At 39.0% G+C, this 25,041-nt stretch overlaps 1 protein-coding gene across 2 annotated transcripts in view; it reads right to left on the reverse strand.

Annotated features, from left to right (window-relative positions):
- Positions 1-25,041, reverse strand: part of BACH2 (BTB domain and CNC homolog 2) — a 371,806-nt gene that overhangs the window by 335,647 nt on the left and 11,118 nt on the right. Inside the window, exon 2 of one of the 2 annotated variants that reach the window (XM_063707782.1) lies at positions 10,989-11,081. The exons of the other annotated variant lie outside the window; for it this stretch is intronic. The gene's annotated coding sequence lies outside the window, so the exon portion shown is untranslated. The remainder of the gene's footprint in view (positions 1-10,988; positions 11,082-25,041) is intronic. 2 annotated transcript variants of the gene reach the window in all.

A 25,041-nucleotide genomic window follows, 5' to 3' on the forward strand; every position in this document is an offset into this window, starting at 1 on the left:
GTTCCAAGAAAGGTCTGCTCAGGCCAATAGGAGTTCTTGAGCCAATTTGGCCCACTGGAAAAGTCCTGTGTCCCACAGGAATGAGCCTGCAATAGGAGCCCCTATTGTGCTTGGTCATGACTGGGAGACGCTAGTGGCAATTTGTAGTTTAGTACAATGCAAGGGTGGCTGCAGAGGGGCAGTAGTTGGGCCATCAGTCAACTATGCTTCTAGCTGTAGATCTAAGCACTTATTTTCATGGACACTACACCCCTGAAACTTCCAACTTTCAAGACCTACAATCCCTTATCCATATCCACACCCAGTCTTTCCTCCTTTGTTCCCATCTATTAAAAACTGAGTTGTCCTTTGTCTAGCCCAAAGCTAATCTTGCCATGTGTTCTAGCTTACATGCCATCAGATCTGCTTAGAGACATTATTCCATCAGTTATCTCCTTCTTCTTCCTGTCTAATGGATTATATTTATCCTCCAGGATGTAAACTTGCTTGAGATTTTAACCTTGAAAAAGAATATTAAAAAAATGTTCCTTGACAACTCCTGCTCTCCTTCCCTTCATATCTAAGCTCCTTGAAAGAGTAGTATAAATGAACCATCCCATTTCTTATTTTTCACCACCTACTAATTGCTCTTGCTAGGATTACTGAACCTACCAGTTGACACATTCTGGAACCCTTGCTTGACCCCTCTGAAGTATTCAATATTCTTGACTACTCCCTCCTTCCACAGATTCCTGCTTTGGGTTCGTGGAGCACCCTATCCTCAGGTTTTCCTCATACCCTCAGATCATTCCTTCTAAAGCTTCTTTTTATTTGCTTCCTCCTTAAAAGTCCACTTCCTAGGGCTTCTATCATTGGTTCTCTCTGTTCTCTGTTTCCTACATTAATATCGCCCCTTGATCTCATGATCTAATTGAGCACTTATATACTTATATACTGATGAGATCACTCATGTAGTCACCCATGTAGTCTCAATACTCATAACCAATCAGTTACCAAGTTCTGAGGATTCTATTTCTTAACTGGCTCTCAGCACCATCATCTCCTTATCTCCCCACTGCCACTGCCCCATGAACTTCTTCTGTAGGAGCAGAGTGGCCCTCTCGCCTTGGATTCCATTCCTACTTATCTGTACCTCCATAGTGCTGCAAGAGAATATTTCTAAAGCACAAATTTCATCATGAAACCTCTGCATTAAGATTCCTGAAGTTGTTCCCCACTCACTACAGGATGAAGGCCAGCCTCCTTGGCATGGTATGTAAGGTCCTTCATAATCAGTTTTAGTCTGATCTTCCTCCACTACCTTCTCCATGTTCCCAAACTCTCATTATATGAAGTTATTTGAAATTCATACAATGTGGCATATGTTTCATGCTTCTATGGCCTTGTATGGGCTCTTTGCCTAAAATGCTCTATGACCCTGTCCTAACTGGGGGAATCTACTGTGCATTCTTTCAATGTTTGGTTTGGGATTCATTTGTACAGCGATGACTTTTACAGACCCATTCACCTATCTGTGGAGCCCCTTCCCATCCCCACGCCCCATTCCCAGGCCATTCAAGTGGCTGTTGTGCTGTTAGTACCCATTCATGGGTACCACGCGTGCACATGATTCCAGGACAGCAATCCTGCCCTGTTCCTTTTTGACTAGCACTGACACAGAGTAGGCACTAAATGGATGTTTACTGACTGAAAGAATGAATGATGTATAGACCCAATCTCCGAAGTCTGGCCTCACAAAATTTGCCTCTGAAAAACAAAATTATCACAGAGTAGCCAAAAACCATGATGACACCAATCAACATTACATGCACACACTGGTGTCCAAGTGCAGGTAGTGACATCTCCAATTTACACGTGAAAAGTGGATACTTGGCATTAAAGGAGGAAGATTCAAATGGTCTACGTAAGATAGCCACAAAGATAGCTCAAGAGCTATTATCCCAAGGGACACGCATTAACTGTTAGTAAGTATATAAACTAGAGTTCACATTTCACACAGAACTTTCTAACACAAATTGGAAACAGGAGACGATTAAGCTGAGCTAAGGAAAAGCATGGCTTTGATACACAAGAAACTACACATGCATTTTACATTAAATGCTTTTTAAAATTCACTCACAGAAAAGAGTACAACAATTATTTTAAAAGTCACAGTTTGTAAATCTGATATGTAAAATTGGAATTTAAAATAAAAAATCTCCATGGCCACTGAAGGCTGAAAGAGTAAAAAGAAAAAGGAAATAAAAGACAAAATGTGTAGTTTCAAACTCTCTGTGATGCATCTCACCCCTGATCAGTGGGAGGCCAGTTATCACATTGAAGACACTAGGTAAGCACAAGAGTTTACTGAAAATGGACCTTTTCATGAAAAATCACGGGTCAAACATCTCTATGACATACACTGCTGTTAAAGGAAACACACAGTTTCTCATTCTTGACATGATGATGCCTGATGTGCTTAGTTAGACAGACAGCTTAATATGGTTCCCCTCCCAAAGCTTAGTGAAAATAGCTTTTTTAAAAAATTTGAAAAATAAATCCCCAAACATAATTCTTCTGGCAAAATATTAAATCCTACCGAAGAAGGAGGCTTTCAGGGAAACAGTCCAAATAAACCTTTTAATTTGTTTAATGTTCTATAAGCTAGTGGTATCAAGAAAATGTATATCTTTGTTTTAAAATAGACAAATTAGTGATGCATCTACATGCCATCCACTTAACTTTGTTCCTGCTGTTCAGCCTTTATAAGAGTAGCATTTTTTCTTGCACTGACTCCTGAAGCCTAAATCTGCAAAAGTCTGTGATGACATCAAGCTTAACATTTTGCCAAGCCTGTAAAATTATTTCTCAAAATAGTGTGCTAACACATTAGCTTTTACTCAAACCTAAATTAAATGTCAGGAAAGGACTCCCATGTTTACACTAACTGCCCATTAGTAAACATTTCTGACTGTAATAACTGAAGGTCCCATGTTCTCAAGGTAATGGCACCAGCAAAATCCCTTGAAAATTTGCTCCTAACCACAAGTCTAAGTAGGATGTGGTCACTCAGGTTTTAGATTGATGATGCTGAAGAAATGTATTTACAGGCTGAAAAGCTTATAACCCTGGCCAAAACACTGACTTCAGAGCACCAGGAGAAACTCCTTGGACTAGATAAAGTAAATATTTGAAGAAAATCTGCATTCATTGAGTGATTTACTGGTATATACAAAATTTATCCTTTAAGGAACCAAACAGGAGTTCTAATTACCTCCCTATATTTCTTCTCCTTATACTTTCCAAGTTCAATTACAGCTTTGTTCAATCTCTGCCTTTTTTACTCTTTTGTCCTCTGTCTGAAGTTTTCAATTAAGACTTACTTTATAACAGGATTGTGGTTACGTAGGAAAATGTTCTTATTCTTCAGAAATGATGCTGAGGTCTTCAGGGAAAAATGTCATGAAAGTAAGTCTGCAACTTACTTTTAAATAGTTCTAAAAAATGAACCCCTCTTGCCAACACACATACAAAACTATAAATTCAGAGACAAAATAACAAATATTAATAATTGGCAAATATAAACAAAGGGTATATAAATGTTCTTCATATGATTCTTTCATCTCCTCTCTAGGTTTGAATTTTTCAAAAGGAAAAGAAAAAAGTTTTAAAAGAATTACTTAATGAGCACCAGGTTTTCAAATTGTAAATGCATTTCTTGAGCATCACGTATCTAAAACTTGAGAGGCCTAGGGCTAAAGAAATGTCAAGACTAACAAAAGACATGTTGTTGTCCTCTACAGACATGATGTTGACTCAATTTGCACATCCTGGAAGTGTGTATCTGGGATGGAGGTGAAGAGGCATTCACAGCCAGGCATTTTTCTCCAGAAAGCTGTCCCTTTGGGGTTTCCTCGTCTTTGCCTCCCAGTGAGACCCTGGTTCACCTGCTGTCTCTCCAGCTGTCAAGCAGTGGTTCCTGGGAAGTCTGGGAGACCCGTGAGACGTTGGAGGTAGATTCAAAGCACCCTCATGGAATGAATTTACCAAATAAACAACTGCATGTTAGACCTGTACATTTAAAAACATAAGTGCTACAAATATTCTTAAAAGGCTTTCAAAATTTCAGTGAAGACAAGAATGCTTTTTCAAATGTTTATGTAAAAATCTTATACAAGCTGTTTGCTATTATAGTCAGGATATATTTGGTGAGAAAAACAAAACATTGTAACTCAAGGCATGCTCCATTTCAGACAAAACATGAACTCTCTCCTTTAATTATATCAGCCATTACAACAAGAAAACCTCGTAAAAGGTTCCCACATGGGGCCCACTTTATGGGGATCCACTTCACCCTCAGAAAGCCTTGTTACACAGTTGAGAGAGAGCATGGTGGAGGACAGTTGCTTCTCCCTTTTTTATAAAATCCTTCCCATTTGCTCTAAAATAGAATTTCTAAATAACAGCACCCAAAGAGTGCTCAAAACAGGATACTAAACCACTTTGGAGGGCAAGACAGAAGTCTCTTGTCAGCTTCCACAAGAAAGAGAATTTTAGGCTGTACAAGTATTTTCTTTGGGATGCAAACACTTTGATATAAAAGTAACTTTCTTTAATATATTTGTGCTAACATGATGGGAAATGCCCAACTCACACATCAGGATCTTAGTGATAGTGCACCTATCCCGAACATGGCTGTCTTAATTAGCCTGATGTGTCTATGGTAATAAACACCATGCTGCAGAACAACTCAATATACCCAGGTGAAATCTTTACCACTTAAAACACTTTAGACGGCTTGTAATCAATTGGATGGCATTTTCCCAATGAGAAATCCTAACTGCAAGGTAAGGTATCTTTCTATCTATAGTGAGTGTTGACTTACGTTGCAGGCATGGTGCTAAGAGACTTCATCTGCATTATCAACTCATTTTAAACTTAATACTACCTTGTGAAGTATGTAATGTCCTGGGCACCAGATAGAAGAGGACAGAGAAGCACTGAGAACAGAAGAAATGAACATTTATCAAGTACTACCACATGGTACGGTAACAGTGCTCTCTATACATTATCCCATGTAACTATCTCTACAACCCTATGATGTAAGTATTAGTAATGCCATTTTACCAGGGAGAAAACTGAGAGGTACATAACTGGACTAAGGCTGCAGAGATGGGAAATGAGCCTATACTGTCATATGCCCAGGTACTACGTGGGCACAATTCCTCCTGATCACCACATTCTACAAGCTCCAACCCAGATGCTAAAGGTAGAGGCAACAACCATGGAGGAATAGCCATGAATGTTCCTTGCGGCCACTGCACCCATGGAGGCTAGAGCAGACCCAGTGCCCTGAGGGTGGGATGTAAATTCCTTTTTAAATCCAGAGGGTGTGATATGGAGGGTCTATCTCTGGTTTAACGAAGATATTGAAGCCAATGAAAACAGATCCCAAATCTGGCCCCACGACTGACCCAGCCTCCTGAAGAGCCTGTAGATGACCAACTACAGAGAGAGGAAGGCTCTAGAAGACAGAAGATGCTCCCTGGGAGGTTCTTTTCAGCTGTCTTTCTTCTTCCCTCATGCCTCTCTATGACTTAACTTGGCATCTAGGTGCACATGGGCAATTGTTCACAGCAGCCAAAAGGTGGAAACAACCCTAATATCAACTGGTAAATGGATAAACAAATTATTGTATATTGTAGCATACAATAAAATTTTATCCAGCCACAATAAGGAATGAAGTACTGATACACACAACAATACAAATGAACCTCAAAAATGTTATGCTAAATGAAAAAAGCCAGACATAAAAAGTCACATACTGCATGACTCAATTTATATGAAATATCCAGAAAAGGTGAAACCATAGACTCAGGAAGCAGATGAGTGGTTTCCAGGGGTTGAGGGATGAGGGGAATAAGGAGTGACTGCTTAATGGGGACGGAGTTTCCTTTGGGGTGAGGAAAATGTTTCAGAACTGGATAGAGGTCCCAGTCGCACGGCACTGTAAATGTACTATATGCCACTGAACTGTACACTTGAGGAGGGTTAATTTTATATGAACTTACCTCAATTTTTTAAAAGTACACGTGGCAATGCATAGTCTTTGAGCAATCTTGAATAACGATATACACTATGCCAAGCTATAAAGATGCCCCACCCTGTGCCCTTTTTACATTACACACAAATAGGGACGGATTTCCTGTAAGCTGATCTTGAAGAAAAAAAACATGTTAGACAAAGAAAATCAGAACTAAGACATCTCCCCCCCCACCAAAAAACCCTCAACACTGTATCTTTGTTCTTTTCCCATGTCCTCTACCCTACTAAAACGAACAAATAATATAAACCCCAACCACTGAATGTACCACAGACAGAAAACTTGGTATACAAAAGACCTAATAAAATAAAATCTGTCAAGTTTTGTTGCCCCCAAATTGAATAGAAAGATCCAGCAGGCCCTTAAACATATGAAAAGAAGCACACTCTTGCTGGCAATCAGGGGAACTCAAAACAGCTAGTGATCACTTTACACCGCAGAGAGAGAACACTTAAAAAGATTCCTAACACCTGGCAGGGGTGAGGCAAACAGGTACTCTCATATTTTGCAGGTGTGACTCTACAGCAATGCAACTTTTTTGGAATATCATCTGACATCATGTATGAGTCATTGACTCCGTTTTTAGGAATCTATCCTTCAAATATCAAAGTAGATACATATGAATATATGTACAAGAATTTAACTGCAGTGTTGTTAGGAATGGTAAAAACCTAGAATGCTCTTGAATGTATATCAGCTGGGGAATAATTGAATAAACTATGGTACAACGATACCATAGGATATTATGCAACTGTTAAAAAGAGCCACTAGATTCATATTTGATAAGGATAAATGTTGTAACAAAATATTAAAGAAAGTTGCAGAGTACTATTTATGATGCCATTTTCATAGGAGAAAAAATGTCCCTTCTCCATGTAAAGGTATATGTTTGTATGTATGCATATGACGTATAGAGAAAGGAAAAGAAACAACCAGAGGAGTGGGAGAAAGACAATCAACTTTTTCTATATTCACCTAAATATTATTTTATGCATTGTCCTATAATTTTTTTTAAAATAGAAAAAGTTTAAGTAAACAGCATTTTTTTTCTGCACTTGCCCTTTTTTTTTTTTTTTTTTTTTTTGAGACAGGGTCTTGCTCTGTCGCCCAGGCTAGGGTGCAGTGCCATGATCTTGGCTCACTGCAACCTCTGCCTCCTGGGTTCAGGCAATTCTCATGCCTCAGCCTCCTGAGTAGCTGGGATTACATGTGCACACCACCATGCCCAGCTAATTTTTGTATTTTTAGAGACGAGGTTTCACCATGTTGGCCAAATTTGCCTCAAACCCCTGATCTCAAGTGATCTGCCTGCCTTGGCCTCCCAAAGTGCTGGGATTACAGCCGTGAACCACTGTACCCAAACTGCACTTGCCTTTTATACATGCAAGAAATGTGAAGGGGACAGTCCCCAAAAACCCACTTTGAGGATATGTTCTGAAATTAATATCTACTGAACTTCAGTCTCCTAAGTTGTATATATTCTGTCCAACAGTGCAACTCGAACTGGACTCTGCAGACCAGCCCTAGTCCCAGAATAAGCACAGAAACTGAGAGTAGGCCTTTAGAGTTTTTTTTACAGCAGCTTGCCAGAGTAATTTTATGTCTGTTGACTATAAGAATAATAAATGTTTAATCAGGCTTATGTTTTTAGTTTCTTTAAATTTCATTTTTTTAGTATTTCATTTTTCTAGTAAATCATTTTTATTGTATTTTATAAAATTATCAATCCATGACATACTGGAAATTAAAAACAAAACTGGTCCTTCACCCAAGATAATTAGAGAAGCAAAACTCTAAACAATGAGAGTCAATGTTCATAATGATAAAACATAGTAATATAAGATATTTAGGAACTTTAATAATGAAAGATTAGATTCTATTGAGAATACATGCTAATATATTCAAACTCTTATGAAAAAAGATACTAAATAGATCAGAAGAAAGCTTTCTGGTAATAAGAACAGATTACTAACCATTCTAGGTAAATAATTAAGTTCATTCTTGTCAGGAAAAATGAACTCTAGTTTCTATTTTCAAGTGAAGACTAAGAGACCTGGAGAATAAATGAAACCCCATACAACTCCAAAACCAGCTACCCAGAGTTCAGCCAGACATTTTAACTTTTGCTGAACAAAATTAACTTCATTTTCATTTTTTTCTCCCCTCTCATCCTTCTGAATGAAGATGCTAATAGCAACAGAAATCAGTAACAGAGACAAGTGGCAGGGTTAGGTGGGGCTAAGGTCTGACTACTCTGTGCAGACTCTATTTAATAAAGTTTCACCTACCAATATTCTATGCTGGGGGTGAGGGGTGGGAAGGGAAGGGAGAGAGCTTACATACTCCTAAGTCTTCTGAGTTTTCTAAAAGTTGATACACCAAGTTACAGTTACCCAGAAAAACTGGTGGGAAGAATAAAGAACCAAAAAACATACTTACAGTACAAAAGTAAAAAATATCATTTGTACATACAAATTTCTTCTCCCCTTCCTAAATTTTTTAAACTAATGCTATAGTGAGGTGCATTTCCAAATCTGGCAGCTTAAATAAAACCAACTGTAACTAGCACTGTGGTGAATGAAATGCTTTACAACTCACAGCTGTGACATTGAAATAGGGAAATCCTGGATTCCCACCAAGGGGTAACCAGCATCAAAAGACAGGGCACATTTTGATGTTTTGAGAATTTCTGAGAAGTCAGAGAAAATTTAGGTTATTTTCATATCGGTTGGACTTACCATAATAAAAGAGCCCTAAAACAAAAAGCAGCCCCAAGTGTGGCAGTGCTATATTGTTTGGATTCCTTATAATAATCAGTGTGTTCATAAGATGCTTAGAAATACACAGAATAAGCTGATGGCCCCAGTGAGTGGGACACACGCTGGGCAACTGTGTGAACTTTTAAAATTTTAATTTAATTTTTATTTTATTTCAATAGTTTTGGGGGAACATATGGTTTCTGGTTACATGGATAAGTTCCCTAGTGGAACTTCCCTCTGAGTCTCCAGAGTCCATTATATCATTCTTATGATACACTATATTTGGTTTTCCATTCCTGAGTTACTTCACTTAGGATAATGGTCTCCAATTCCATCCAGATTGCTGTGAATGCCATTATTTTGTTCCTTTTTATGGCTGAGTAGTATTTCATGATGTATATATACCACATTTTCTTCATCCACTCATTGGTTGATGGGTATTTAAGCTGGTTCCATATTTTTGAAATTGCAAATTGTGCTGCTATAAACATGCATGTGCAAGTGTCTTTTTCATATAATGACTTCTTTTCCTTTGGGTAGATAATAGTGGGACTGCTAGATGGAACGGTAGTTCTACTTTTAGTTCTTTAAGGAATCTCCACACTGTTTTCCAGAGTGGTTGTACTACCTAAGAAACTCTAAAGACTCATCCAAAAAGCTCCTAGATCAGTAAGGTCTCAGGAGGCAAAATCAATGAACACAAATCAGTAGCACTGCTATACACCAACAGTGACCATGCTGAGAATCAAATCAAGAATTAAATCCCTTTTACAACAGCTGCTAAATAAACAAATAAAATACTTAGGAATACACCTAACCAAGGAGGTGAAAATCTCTACAGGGAAAACTACAAAACACTGCTGAAAGAAATAATCGATGGCACAAACAAATGGAAACACATTTCATGCTCATGGATGAGTAGAATCAATATTATGAAAATGACCATACTGACAAAAGCAATCTACAGATTCAATGCAATTCCCATCAAAATACTATCATCATTCTTCATAGAACTAGAAAAAACAATCCTAAAATTCATAAGGAACCAAAAAAAGGTACACATAGCCAAAAGAACAAAAGCAAAAAGAAGAAATCTGGAGGCATCACATTGCCCAATTTCCAACTATACTACAAGGCTATAGTTGCCAAAACAGCATGGTGCTGGTATAAAAACAGGCACATAGACCAATGGAACAGAACAGAGAATCCGGAAATAAAGCCATATACTTACAGCCAACTGATCTTTGACAAAGCAAACAAAAACATAAAGTGAGGAAAGAATACCCTATTCAATAAATGGTGCTGGAATAATTGGCAAGCCACATGTAGAAGAATGAACTGGATCCTCATCTCTCACTTTATACAAAAATCAAGATGAATCAAAGACTTAAATCTAAGACCTGAAACCATACAAACTCTAGAACATTGGAAAAACTCTTCTAGACATTGGCTTAGGCAAAAAGTTCATGCCTAAGAACCCAAAAGCAAATGCAACAAAAACAAAAATAAATAGTTGGGACCTAATTAAACTAAAAAGCTTCTGCATAGCAAAAGAATTAATCAACAGAGTAAAAAGACAACCCACAGAGTGGGAGAAAATCTTTGCAAACTATGCACCTGACAAAGGACTAATATCCAGAATCTACAAGGAACTCAAATCAGCAAGATAAAAACAACCCCATTTAAAAAAAAAAGAAAAAGAAAGAAAAAGAAAAAAAAAGCAAAGAAAAAACATTGTTTATGAAGTTCAGAGCTTGGAGATTCATTCAAGTATTGATTGCAGTTTTATTTTGAAAAGAATGCTACAATTTATGTGGTTTTTCTCATGTTTATATTAAAAGCTAATAAACTAAAAAGAATCTATCAAAAACTGGGCAAAGGACATGAACAGACAATTCTCAAAAGAAGATATCCAAATAGCCAACAAACATAAGAAAAAATGCTCAACATCTCTATTAGGGAAATGCAAATTAAAAGCGCACGAGATATCATCTTACTCCTGTAAGAACGGACATAACTGAAAAACAAAAAATAATAGATGCTGGCGTGGATCTGGTAAAAAGGGAACACTTTCACACTGCTGGTGGGAATGTAAGCTAGCTGTGTAAACCTATGAAACAAAGACCAAGCTGAGGTCCTTGCCTCACCTGCTGTGCTTCAAGGGCTCATCAGCTTGGTCCCAAATGATGTCTTCAGTAGGTGGCGAAATGTTAAAACTGGGAGCTATGTGAATGAACGCGCTGAAAGACAAAACACGTTAGATCAGTTAGGTCACTATAACAAAACGTAGTATCATGCAACCAAGTGCTGTTAACCAACTTCCTTCTCTGCTTGACATTGAACTACCTGCAAATTTAGTGCTTAGAAAAGGTCCAGGGATTTGCCCATGAGGAAGAACTCAGCAATACCACAGACTTTAATGCAACTGGATTTCACCTCCCCATGTCACCAAGACTTACTGTGCAGGGTACAAATGGCCTTCTTCCGTGTCAAATCTTATGTCCCCCTTTCACTCTTGTTCTCCTTGACTTCTTTGTAGTGTCTGACACTGTTCAGTAGTTTTCTTTTTTTCTCTTTTTATTCTCCTCTCTCTCCTGCTTCGCCTGTTTCTTTTATGGTTTCCTGCTCCTCTTTCTCCTTCTGCTTCTTGACCAAGGACACTTTTTAAGGCCCTGGGTTTTTCTCTCTCCCTCAGAAATCATCTATTCCCAGCACATCAATTCTCTCCTTGCAGATAGCCCCCCAGTCATCCCCATTCCCTCCCTTGAACTCCTCTCCTTTATTCTCAACTCTGCATATGGTATCTCTACTGCATATGCTCTTCAAAAGCCTTCATTTCTTGCCGCAACACTACTGCTGTGGAAAAATGAGCTTGGCTATTGACCTCATTGATTTCTGCAACAGCAGAATTATCCTCCCAGCCAACCAAGCTCCAAATCTTAGATTCATTTTTGCTCATTCCCTCTTCTTCAATTCCAGTCATTCATCAAGGCCTATTGATTTGTTACATCTCACCTCTATCTTTTGCTACCCACTTACACTGACCAGATCCTGCTTAGCTGAGAAAAACTCCCTCTTCTCTTCTTTCCTAATGTTTCCTCTTGTAAAATTGGCCAGCGTGCTGCTGCCATTTTGATCTTTCTATCACTACCCCTGCCATTTTCATCTTCCTCTCGCTATCCCCAGCAATTTGAGAATCCTCATCACCCCTCTAACAAGCAACCTGCATTGCCCGGTAGAGAGAAAACAAGACAGCAGAGTAGCTAAGAACTCAGGCTCTGGATCCTGGTGGCCGTGCTTTGAATCACAGTTCCACAACTTGACTGCTATGTGCCTCAGTCTCCTCATCCCTCAATGAAGGCCAGGTGCAGTGGCTCACACCTGTAATCCCAGCACTTTGGGAGGCTAAGGCGGAGGATCGCTTGAGGCCAGGTGTTCAAAACCAGCCTGGATAACATAACGAGATCCTGTTTCTATGGGGAAAAAAAATTAGCCAGGCATGGTGGCACACACCTGTAGTCCTGGCTACTCAGGAGGCTAAGGCAAAACGATCACTTGAGCCCAGGGGTTCTAGGCCACCATGACCTACGATCATAACACTGCACTCCAGCCTGGGCAACAGAGCAAGACTCTGTTTCTAAAAAAAGTGGGGGCAGGAGGGACTTGATAATATCTCCTGCAAAGGCTTGCTGTGAAGATAAGAATAGTTAAAAGGTGTGAAGAATTTAGAAGAGTGCCTAGCACAGTAAGCACTCCATTAAGTGTTAAATGGTAATGGCTCCCAGCTGGACTGGCTCACACAGCATCTCCTAAACCTGTGTGCTCACCTTTCCTTTGTTATTACACCTTCCATCATTTGGCTTACACAGTGTGGAAACTCTTCTTCTCTTGGCTCCTCTATACAAATTCTGCCCACTGTCAAGGCTCGGGTCTGATTTCCCACTCAGCCAGTGGGAAATCTGAGTACTTCAGCTGCAAACTAGCTTTTCTGCCTCTGAACTTCTAGAATATTTACTAGATGTCCCCAAATCAAGTTGTTTTTTAAATTACTGAGTGTGGAGGGCAGCTCACAGGCTGGAAATTACTGGTGATGGAGCTGGAGGTCTTGCTCTTTCCTCTGGGTGCCCCTAAGTGGGTAATGTCTCAGAACCCCAGCTTCTTTCTCTGAAAAAGTTATTATCTTATTTATAAGGTTTCCTCAAAGACTGAATAAGAACATGTAAAGCTCCTATCATATAATCAGGCATAAACATTAGTTCCCTTCCAGTGGGACTATAAACCTCCAAGGGTAGCTCACGTTTCTCCGTGCTCCAAGGACAGTAATATGCAGAGATTAAACAGACAGATAGGGGAATACAGACTGAATAAACGAAAACCTTTCCAAGTCTGATTTTATGACAATATTCTGAAATGGGCTTTTCCTTGCCTATTCTAAATAACTGACAGTGCTTCTATCATAAAATGCATTTTGACACACTTAATCTTCCAAGAACATACGTTGATTCTATGCCCTGATGAGAGAATGTATTAGCTACTTAACCTTTATCTAACTCTTACATAATATTAAGATTTTTTTAAGATTCATTTTTACAAAACCCAGAAAGTCCACACACAACAAAAACAAAACAAAACAAAAAAAGGAACACAAAGTAATTGAAAAGACTTTTCATACCTAAAAAGGGAATTTTTAATCACAACCTTAGTCATAAACCTCAACAGGCAAGTCAGAAGCAGTGAAAGATAAAAGTGCCAACAAGAAAATCCGGTTGAAGTGCCACTCGGGTTCATGCAGTGGGTTACAGGGCGCACAAGACAAGCTGGCGGAAGTGGGTGCTGTACCTTTATCACGGCCGCCCCCACCTGACCACCTGTAGCAGCCTCAGAGGAAGCAGACAACCCCCACACACTTTCCAGCTGCATCTTTGCAGCCACAAAGTACGCACATACAATCAGCTAACGTATAAAAGTATATCAGAAGCATCAATGTGAAAAGGGAAAAAATCTTTAACTCGTGATGAGTAACCTGTGTTATTTAGATTCTGTCATTGAGACCTGATGCTAAGCTAAGGGGAGACCCCTCTAAAGACACCCACACAACCCTGATAACTGGCAGCATAAGTGCATAATCTTTGCATCAAATACCTGGGGCACTGAAGAGGCTGAAGCAGCAAATCCTCTGGTAGAGGGTGAGGACCAAATGGGGGTACCTCAGAGGCTACAGTTCCTCCCCCTAGTGTTCAATGACAAATGGAAACATGTCACTGGGTCCAAACGCAGGGAGGACTAGTCTTTGCTTTGGCACCAGGCTAGACAAAGAAAAGACCCCTTGCCCCGTGACCCCACATTGTCCTACAAAGGAAAAGGCTGGATTTTGTTGATGAATGCAATTCACATGTTTGGAGCAGTGTCATTTGAAAGGACTGCTTCAGAAATTCATGCAAGTCACATAAGTGGAGAGAAAACAGGAAAAAATTAAGAATGGCTGTTTACAAGTCACTTCTAAAACTCTGCTTTGTTCTACTTGAACAATTTTTATCATCATTCAAAGCAGTTAAATTAAAATGCACCTGCACTGTAAATCATGAGAGAACATACCTGCTCTTCAAATATGACTTGAAAATTATTTGGTTTCTCCCCTACCTCCCCCTACCTGGAATGCTCTCATTTTACATTTAATTTGGAAAATTAGAAGAAAAATGGAATAAGCTCAAATCCTAACCAAAATTTGTTTTTACTTTTAAAATACAACCATTTTAGAATTTTTTAATAAATGTAAAATATTTTATTATTTACTTAACTTTTACCTTCAGGGTTACATGTGCAGATTTGTGATATGGGTAACTTGCGTCATGGGGGTTTGTCGTGCAGATTATTTTGTCATCCAGGTACTAAGCCTAGTACCTGATAGTTTTTTTTTTTTTCTGCTCTTCCCCCTCCTCCCACTCTCCACTCTCCAGTAGGCCCCAGTGCCTGTTGTTCTGGATGGGCGCGGTGGCTCACGCCTGTAATCCCAGCACTTTGGGAGGCCGAGGTGGCCTGAACATCTGAGGTCAGAAGTTCAAGACCAGCCTGGCCAATATGGTGAAACCCAGTCTCTACAGAAAAATTAGCCAGGCATGGTGGTGTGCATCTTTAGTCCCAGCTACTTGGGAGGCTGAGGCAGGAGAACAGTTTGAACCCAGGAGGCAGAGGCTGCAGTGAGCCAAGATCACACCACTGCACTCCAGCCTGGGTGACAGGGCTAGATTTCGTCTTAAAAAAAAAAAAAAAAAAAAGAAATCATCAATGGGCATTAAAGAAAAGTGTAACTTTTAAACCTACTTTCATAGTTCAAATACACCCAGTATTTGGAGGTCAGAGTAGTCACACTTCACTAACTTTATAAAGGAGAGGCTTTCAATAAATGCAAGGAATGTCTACCACAGCAATACATGTGTAAAACGTTTCATCTATGACAGCCATGTTCTAAATTAATGTTATATTTCCTACTCTGAAATAATTTTAATTTATGACTAAAAATGGTAACAAATGTTCTTTTCATTGAGGCCCAAGAAAGTATGAGAGTATTTATTCACATATTCTCATTTCCCATGTAACATGCCTAGGGCCATCCTGAATGAAGGCACAGAAAATGTGAAGGATTTCTCTGCCTAGTCTGCTTAAGATCAACAACACCTATAAATCTAAACATAAAACACACACCTTTAAATGATCACCATTAATGTTAATAAGCATTAAAGGTAGACACTGAAGTCTTTTGTGTTGGCAAATCCTAGAACTACATTTTCATTCAGACAGGTTGCCTCTGGATAAACGTCTAAGATTTTTTCTAAAAACAAGTTATGGTATTTATAATTGCCTTCTTTAAAAGAATGCAAATTCTTTTTCCTGCAGATTACGCTAAGCAAAAGAGTGAGAGAGAGGGGAAATTTCAGTAAAATTTTGAGAACCAGAGCTTGCATTATAGCTTTTGGAATGTACCTTCCTGCCATTTAACCCAACCCCATTTTCTTATTTCCTAGTAAATACACTCCCCAGTTATTCATCCCTTATTACACCCTGGGACAATGGTCATTTTGGTACCAATCACACCTTAGTTTTCCACTATCACCTGCTAAAAGTTCTCTTGGAGAAAAAAAATATAACTGTAAGAGAAACCTGAGTGATATAATGTCAGTATTTTAACATCCTAACCCTTTCAAATTCTCTCTATATGAGAATTGACTATTTTCATCCTCCCTTGAAAAAATGTGTTCGGGCATTAAAATTCCTCTACCTTGGACCTTTTCATAATGGCTGCCTTAGTATTTATTTTGATATACTATTCAAGACACCAACAGTTTGAGGTTTTCACTTCTTTTCTTGAAGACTGTCACAAAGTCAAATTTCAGCCTCATCTACAAGACATGTAAAAATTACACTGCTTTCCTGATTTAACTCCTAAATATGCCCAACACAAATAATTATGTTGTTCACCTGAAGATATGTTCTAGAATCTACACAGTGCTACTCATAATGGCCCCAAACTGGAAACTATACACATTAATAAATAGTGGTATAGTCACACAATATAATACTATATAGCATGGAGAATGAAAAATCAACTACCATAGTCAATATGGTGTCATGCACAATATGAGTTAACTGTGCATATTATCGAGTGAAAGAAGTTAGACACAAAATAGTACATTCTGTATCTCCACTGATATAAAGTTCAAAAACAGGCAAAGCAAATTTATGCTTTCCCAAGTCAGGGTAGTGGCTACCACGGGTGAAGCAGTTACTGGAAGGAAGCCTGAGGGATTTCTAGGGCACTGATAATGCTGTGTCTTAATCTGGGAACTGGTTACAACAGTGTGTTCACTTTATGGAAATTCATCAGTAAGATGAATATATGTTATATGCATACTTTTCTCTATTTATATTATCATTCAATTAAAAAGAAATAAAATTAATCAGCTTCTCTTAAGAAACAGACTTACAGGAATGAAAACTAGTGTGTTTCACACAGTAAAATGGAAGAAGCTTAAGAGCTAGGTTCAAATTCCAGACTCTACCGTTAATTATTCAATCTTAGCTTCTCTGGCTTCCAGTTCTATAAAATGGAGCCAACAGCAAAGATCAAATGACATAACACTGAAGGCATTTTAAGCAAGAAGAATATACAAATGCTGAGCACTACTGCCTGAAATACTAATAATGTACTTATCCGAGAAGCCTTTAAAGTTACATGGTTCTACACAAAATGTTAGTATAAACATAACTGGCAAGATAATATTATCAGTTTTGCCATTTAAAGAACTTCCTAACAATCAAAGATATGCAACATTTATTCTACCCAAAGTTAAAGTGTCCTGCCCTAACCTCTACTTTGAGACACTTGGTAAATAACTTTTGGAAGAGTGTCAAGATACATAATATTATAGGAGACGATGTCAAATATTAAAGCTTCAATAATAAGTGGACTAGAGAATGATTCTACTCACAGCTCACAGTTCAATCCATCTCTTCTTCTCACTGACTTCTCAACCATTCTGTGCTTTTCCATGTTTTCCTCCTTCTTCCCACTCTATCCTGCCTCCTACCTGGCCATGCCCCCTTTCTCTCTGCCCACTGAAATTCTACCCACTCGTCAGTGCCCAGCCAAGGCATTCCTCTGGTGGGACACCCTTCCAGGCCATGGAGACCTTTCCAGGCCATAGAGATCTTTCCTTCCTTTGAAGCACTTTTTTGTTTAGTGCCTCAACCGTCTGTTTGCAACAGTCTTGGATCTGAGCATTGAACAGCTATGTATCTCTCAAGCCATGATTTAACAACTCATGTGCTCATATCTTGCTTCCCCAGTAGACTATATGTTTTCCCTAAAGGCAGGGACCTGTGTGATACTTATTTTAATCCCCCTTCAATGCTCTGTACATTGTAGATATTAAATGCTTGCTACCCAGTGCTCTACTTTGTGGGTTCAAGAAAGCAGTAATCTCTAAAAGTAGGGCAAAGGTGCAGACTGGGATTTCTTCAAGTAAGTGGATTCTGTCGGTGGCATCTCATCTCTAAAACTCTCTGTTAAGCTCTGATCTTCTTTTCTCTGAGAGCTCTCAATCACTCTAGACTTTAGAGACTAAACCAGCACTTTGAAATCAAAGTATAAGGTGAACCACATATAATTTTAAATTTCTAGTAGCCACATTAAAAAGTAAAAAGGAACAGGCCAAATGTATCTTAATATTTATTAGTTAATCCTATATATGTAAAACATTATCATTTCAACATGTAATCAACATAATAAAAATTATCAAGGGGATATATATATTTTTTGTTTGAAAGCTGGTGTATATTGCACAGCACATCTCAACCACATTTCATATGCTCAAATGCCACATGTGGCTGATGGCTACCATACTGGACAGACCAGGTTTAGAGTTCAAGTTAGAATATGTGATTTCAAACCATTCTGAAAAAAATCTAAAATCCAACAAACGCTATAGGGATATGCAGTAATCTTCCTAAATCTTGCTCTTAAAAAAAAAAGAATACGGCCAGGCACGGTGGCTCACGCCTGTAATCCCAGCACTTTGGGAGGCTGAGGTGGGAGGATCACCTGAGATCAGGAGTTTGAGACCAGCCTGGCCAACACAGGGAAACCCCGTCTCTACTAAAAATACAAAAATTAGCTGGGCACGGCAGCGCATGCCTGTAATCCCAGCCACTCAAGAGGCTGAGGCAGGAGAGTTGCTTGAACCCAGGAGGTGGAGGTTGCAGTGAGCCGAGATCATGCCACTGCACTCCAGCCTGGGCGACAGAGCGAGACTCCGTCTCAAAAAAAAAAAAAAAAAGTCTACACTACTTTATCATTTTATAAAGGCCTCTGTCATACATTATCTCATCTAGATGACATACGTACAGCAAACATTAAGCCATAAAGTAGTTCCTTGGTCCTATATACCAAAAGAACACAGACCTGGTAACACACGCTTAAATCAAATAACTCATGGTCACACAGCCTTAAAGAACATCTATTCATGAGACGTTTTCTCCATTTTTACTATACAGTAAAGCATATTTTATCTCTGATTTTAAGTCATTTAAGAACTTTTTATTTTGGAATTTTATGACTAGCCCTTTAAATATTAGTTTTGCTAGGAACATCAAAAGAACAAGTGACTAATTACATAAAGGGGAAAAGATTAAATGAATCATGGATTCCACTTGAACTTCATCAGTTAAAAGGATAATTAGCAAAATATTTAAGGAAAAAGTAAATGAGCTTGTTAGTCATGGCCTTTTGAGGGGAAAAAGGTAAAACTATTTTACTTGCCTGATCTCAGATCTAGAATCTAAAAGATAAAGATGTATTGTGGAGAATCATTATAAAATACTCAGACTTCAAAGGTTCCCATAAGGTCAAAATATGGACTATGTATAAGAAGAAAAAAATATGCTAAATATAAAATCAATGTATTAATGAGATATATTTATTTAAACATCCCTTTTGAGTATTCTTAACAGGTATTCAGAACCCTAATCTGCTTTTGAATTTTCAATGAATATAAAAGAAAAATTTGAAGACATTAATGGAGAATTTTAAAGCAAGAATCTAATCCTGTATGTTAGAAAGAAGAAAATACAACAATGTTATATAATATTTTAATTCTTATAGGTGCCCAAATACATAAGCAACCTAACTTTGACATCGGGGGAAACCGGACAAATCCATTTAAAACTAATTTAGCAACAAATACTTACATGGTTCTGTGGACATGTAACATCCCAAGGTGTTTTAAATTGATAATGTCACCATATGAACTGATAATTTTCAGTTGAACATACAGTTTATTCTATAAAATCATTAAATCTTAAGAACCATGAGGGATCTTAGAGACATTTAGCCCAGTGCCTCTCAAATTTTGATGTTTATGTGAGTCCCCAGGGGCACCTTGAGAAAGTGCAGATTCGGACTCAGTAGGTGTGGGTGGGCCTGAGACTTCATTTCTAACAAGCTCCAGGTGATGCCGATGCTGCTGGTCCAGGGACCAGGCAGTGGGTATTGTGGCCCCAGTCAAGTCTAAGGGAGGTCCCACAGCCTCTGCTTGGGCATCTCCAGTATCCAGGACTTGAAACCTGCCTCCACGGGTAGACATTACAGGGAGGGACTTGTATATTACAGGGAGGGAAGCAACAAGGAAAGGCTGCTTCCACTTCTAGTGATGGAAGACACTCTTTCTCTCCCGACATCTCCTCTTCTCCATGTTGAAAATCCCCACTTCCTTTGGCCACTCTTAGAACTGATAGGTTTCCAGACCCCTAAACATCTTTATCACAGAAAATGCTCCCTCTGTGGTGAAAATCTTTCTTAAAATAAATCTCTTGGGACAAGACATAGCATCCCACACATGGGACATCCAGACCTGAGAGTAGCTGAGTGAGAACATTACATTCCCTGATCTAAAGGAGACAGCTCTCTTAATGTGGCCTTCAGGAGGTGTCGCCTTCTGTAAGAATCACACTGCACTGGTGGCTCACAATGTTGTGGAGGAAATAATACCAAGCAAGTGTTCCCATGTGCACCTGAACAATTATTTTTAACTAAAATGTAGGAATTTACAGTTATTTCTATTTAATGTCATCTTACTACTATAACAACTTACATAAATCCTTTAAAATGTTTACTATCTAATAGGTCACACATATATAAAAAACATAGACAGTTTTTAAAAACAATTATAAAGAAAGAATATCCCTGGGACCTCTGTCCAGGTTGGGAGATAAAACACTGCCAGGACCTCAGAAGCCCCCAGTGAGCCCCTTCCGTATCATACTCACTCCTTCACCTCTGGAGGTAGTTGTTATACTGCTTTTTGTGACAATCGTATTAAATCATATTAATTTTCTTTATAGTTTTACCATCTATGTATGTATCCCTAAATAACATATTTAGTTTTGCATGCTTTTGAACTTTACATGAATAGAATCACACTGTATATATTCTTCTATCTTGCTTCTCTCTTTCCATATTATGTTTGTAAGATTCATCCATTTTGATGCACTTTTATTTGTTTAACAAACACATATAGCATGTATTACCTGCCAGTCATTCTCCTAAGCATGTCACAAACATTGACTCATTTAAACTTCCTAACAACACTATCAGGTAGACATCATTTTCCCTGATGTACAGATGAGAAAACTAAGGTACACTGAAGTTCAGAAATTCATCCAAGGTCACACAATAAGTGGAAGAACCAAAATCTGAACCCAGGCACAATCCTTCCTCTTGACCACCAAGAAATGCTGCCTCTCCACACCCTTCTATATGTGGTTTTACTAGTTGATTTTTCATTGCCAAATAGTATCACAGTGTATAAATACCTCACAGCAAAATGTGCTGATTCGATTCAATGTTGATGGGCATTTATTTGGGTTGCTTCCAGTTTTTGGCTGTTATGAACAATGCTTCTTTGAATATGTTTGTCCATGTTTTTTCTTTTAAGTTCAGGGGTATGCACATGTACTGGTTTGTTACACAGGTAAACTTGTGTCATGGAGGTATGCTATACAGATTATTTCATCACTCAGGTATTAGGCCTGGTATCCATTAGTTATTTTTCCTGATTCTCTCCCTCTTCCCACCCTCTAATAGGTCTCAGTGTCTGTTGTTCCCCTCTATATGTCCATGCGTTTTCATCATTTAGCTCCCACTTATAAGTGAGAATGTGCAGTGTTTGGTTTTCTGTTCCTGTATTAGTTTGCTAAGGATAATGGACCCCAGCTCCATCTATGTCCCTGCAAAGGACATGATCTCATTCTTTTTTATGGCTGCATAGTATTCCACGGTGTATGTACCACAGTTTCTTTATCCAGTCTATCACTGATGGGCATTTAGGTTGATTACATGTCTTTGCTTATTGTGAATAGTGCTGCAATGAACATACACGTGTATGTGTCTTAGAATAATTTATATTCCTTTGGGTATATGCACAGTAATGAAACTGCTGGGTTGAATGGTATTTCTATCTTTAGGACTTTGAGCAATCATCACACTGTCTTCCACAATGGCTGAACTAATTTACACTCCCACCAAGAGTGTGTAAGTATTCCTTTTTCTCCATAATCTTGCCAGCATCAATTATTTTTTGTTTTGTTCATGTTTTTTAAAGCACATAGGTAATCATTTTTCTTAGGTGTATACCTAGGGGTAAGATGGCTGTGTTGTAAGTTATTTGTAGGTTGAACTTGGTTAGGTAACACCAAATTGTTTTCCAATATAATTGTACCAAGTTAGACTCCTGTCAACTAAATACAAAAACTCCCATTCATTCACATCTTTACATGGTATTGTCAGGTTTTAAAATTTCTGCCAATCCAGAGAGTGTGTAATCATATGTTGCTATGATTTTAATCTGCATGTGTTTGCTTATTAATGAAGCTGAGCATCTTTTTATATATTTACTAGCCAACTGGGTTTCTTCCTTTGTGAAATGCATGTTTAAGAATATGAATGTACAGTATCATTTTTCTTTTTGGTTATCTGGCTTTTTTATTGATTCACATGTGTGCTGAACCAGTATTATTTATGTGCCACAAACATCTTTACCACTTTGGGCTTGTTTTCTCATTCTCCACAGTTACCACTCAGTGAACAGAAGTCCTACTCACTTTTTTTTCCAACAATAAGTGAAAGACTCCTCATGCTTTTTTTTTTCTCTTTTTTGAGATGGAGTTTCGCTCTGTTGCCCAGGCTGGAGTGCTGTGGTGCGATCTTGGCTCACTGCAAGCTCTGTTTCCTGGGTTCACACCATTCTCCTGCCTCAGCCTCCCGAGCAGCTGGGACTACAGGCACCTGCCACCATGCCCGGCTAATTTTTTGTATTTTTACTACAGACAGGGTTTCATCGTTTTAGCCAGGATGGTCCCGATCTGACCTCGTGATCCACCCGCCTCGGCCTCCCAAAGTGCTGGGATTACAGGCGTGAGCCACCACACCTGGCCTCCTCATGCATTTTTAACTTTTGAACTATTTTATAAGAATTTTTTAGGTCTGGCCAGGCACGGTGGCTCACACCTATAATCCCAGCACTTAGGGAGGCTGAGGCAGGCAGATCACTTGAGGTCAGGAGTTCGAGACCAGCCTGGCAAACATGGTGAAACCCCATCTCTACTAAAATTACAAACATTAGCTGGGCATGATGGCATGTGCCTGTAGTCCAGCTACTCAGGAGGCTGAGCCAGGAGGATCACTTGAACCTGGGAGGTGGAGGGTGCAGTGGGCCGAGATCGCACCACTGTACTCCAGCTTGGGTGACAGGACAAGACTCCATCTCAAAATAAATAAATAAATAAATAAATAAATAAATAAATAAAGCATTTAGAAAGGAAAAGATTATGTTAAATATACATGTTGGTCTTACAGTCTAGAAAATCAGTTGCTTTGACTACAAAATACAAAAAGCAAAGGCTCTGGGATAAGACCACTGTGATACGAAGCTAAGATAGTGATCTCTGATAGTCTGGCCAAACTGCAGCAAAACCAACCAAAACTAAACAAAAAACAAAAATGTCCCCATATGTAGACATACGGAAATGGGCTGCAAAAAGATGAACGTACACCTGAATTCCTGGTGACATCTGGGCAGCCCCTCAGCAGGTAGCACAGTTCTTCCTGAGCTAGCTGCTCCACTCTGCTGTTTCCTCTGACTCGCATTTTCTGTTAACCTTCCTCTTGGAATCCTTTGACAATGACTCACAGGGTTATGGGGCTACTCAGCAATACCACAGCCCTCCGCAATAGATGCTGTGTAGGAGGGACGCAGCTCAGTGGATTGTAGTCTGCACCAGTATTTTCCTTTCTGCATTCAGGGAGGATTTGCTTTTCAGCCACATTTCCCTCAAACACAGCCCCGACAGGAGATGCTTAGTGCAGAGATTTCTAAATGATGAAATGATCTGAGTTTGGCTCCTTAATCATAATGAAACTAAAAACAGTAAGATGAGAAAACAACAGGGGGATCATCATTCCTACAAAAAATAACTTTATACTTGGGCAAAATCAAGAGATTAAAAAAAAAAAGCTCAAACTAACATTTTCCAACCTTTCACTAAGAGCAAGGGCTAAAAACCACATGTTTTGAAGGTCTTGCACTGTGTTATTATTAGAAGTCACAATTCTATTGATACTGATGAGTCATTCGTATCGGCGGAAACCAAGAACTTCCATCAACATCATGTTACACACAGTCACTGTGGCTTTTCTTTATTACTGGTCAAAGCTGCTTCAGAATGCTTATTGAAACTTAAGAAAAAGGAGGCAAACTCCTCAAGGGTGTGCAAAGCTTTCCCTTCCCCAGCTGATCTTACTTTAATCATCCTTTTTCAAGACAGTTTACGATGATTGGATCAACTTGTATCTACAAAAGGAAGTTTATTTAGAAGCCTCAGAAAAGCAACATTTCACACTTTCCGATGAAAATAAGCAAAACTGAACTCTGAAAACAAACAGTGAAACCATCTCTGAAAATACATGCTAGCTTTAAAATGACCTGAGGTCAAGTTTTTTGTTTTGTTTTGCTTTTTAACCTCAATAACAGGGAACGGATATAAACAAAAGCTGTCATCACTTAGGGACTTGAGCCACATAAAACAATGTCAGGTAGTCACTTACACCCTCGCCCCTGCTTCCCTACTCAGGACACACTGCTTTGCACTGAGGGAGAAGTGGGTCAGGTTTCCGTTACGCCAAGAAAGCCTAACTAAGTTAAAGGTTTATGAAAACTCCTTCTGATCTTAGTAGGAAATAACAGCACATTCCCTTTTCATTTATTATCAGCCCCTTTTGCCTCTCCCCTTAAATATTCCCAGAAAAATAAAGTGAAGCAAAAAAAAAGTTTTCCTGAGGCATATCCGGAAATGCTATGAATCTTTATGCAGTCCCTACAAAGGTAGAAATTTGTCCAATTTTCTCCCCTGCAACCAGAAGGCTGTGTCTGGCCGCTGGCAGGAGAAGGGGACCCAGCTCAGCAGTGACCACATATCTGAAAATAGCCTCCCAGTAGCTAACCAGCCCAGCAGCCCGGAGCTCTCCAAGGGCGGTGCTGGTACTATGGGCAGTTTACAGTGCGGCCAGCTGAGTGCTACAACAGCTGCATGAGTCAGCAAGCACTGCTGGTAGGAAAGTGCTGACATGCTAAATTACTCTCGTGTACTTGA

This window comes from Gorilla gorilla, chromosome 5, assembly GCF_029281585.2.
Source record: "Gorilla gorilla gorilla isolate KB3781 chromosome 5, NHGRI_mGorGor1-v2.1_pri, whole genome shotgun sequence".
Classification (NCBI taxonomy): domain Eukaryota; kingdom Metazoa; phylum Chordata; class Mammalia; order Primates; family Hominidae; genus Gorilla; species Gorilla gorilla.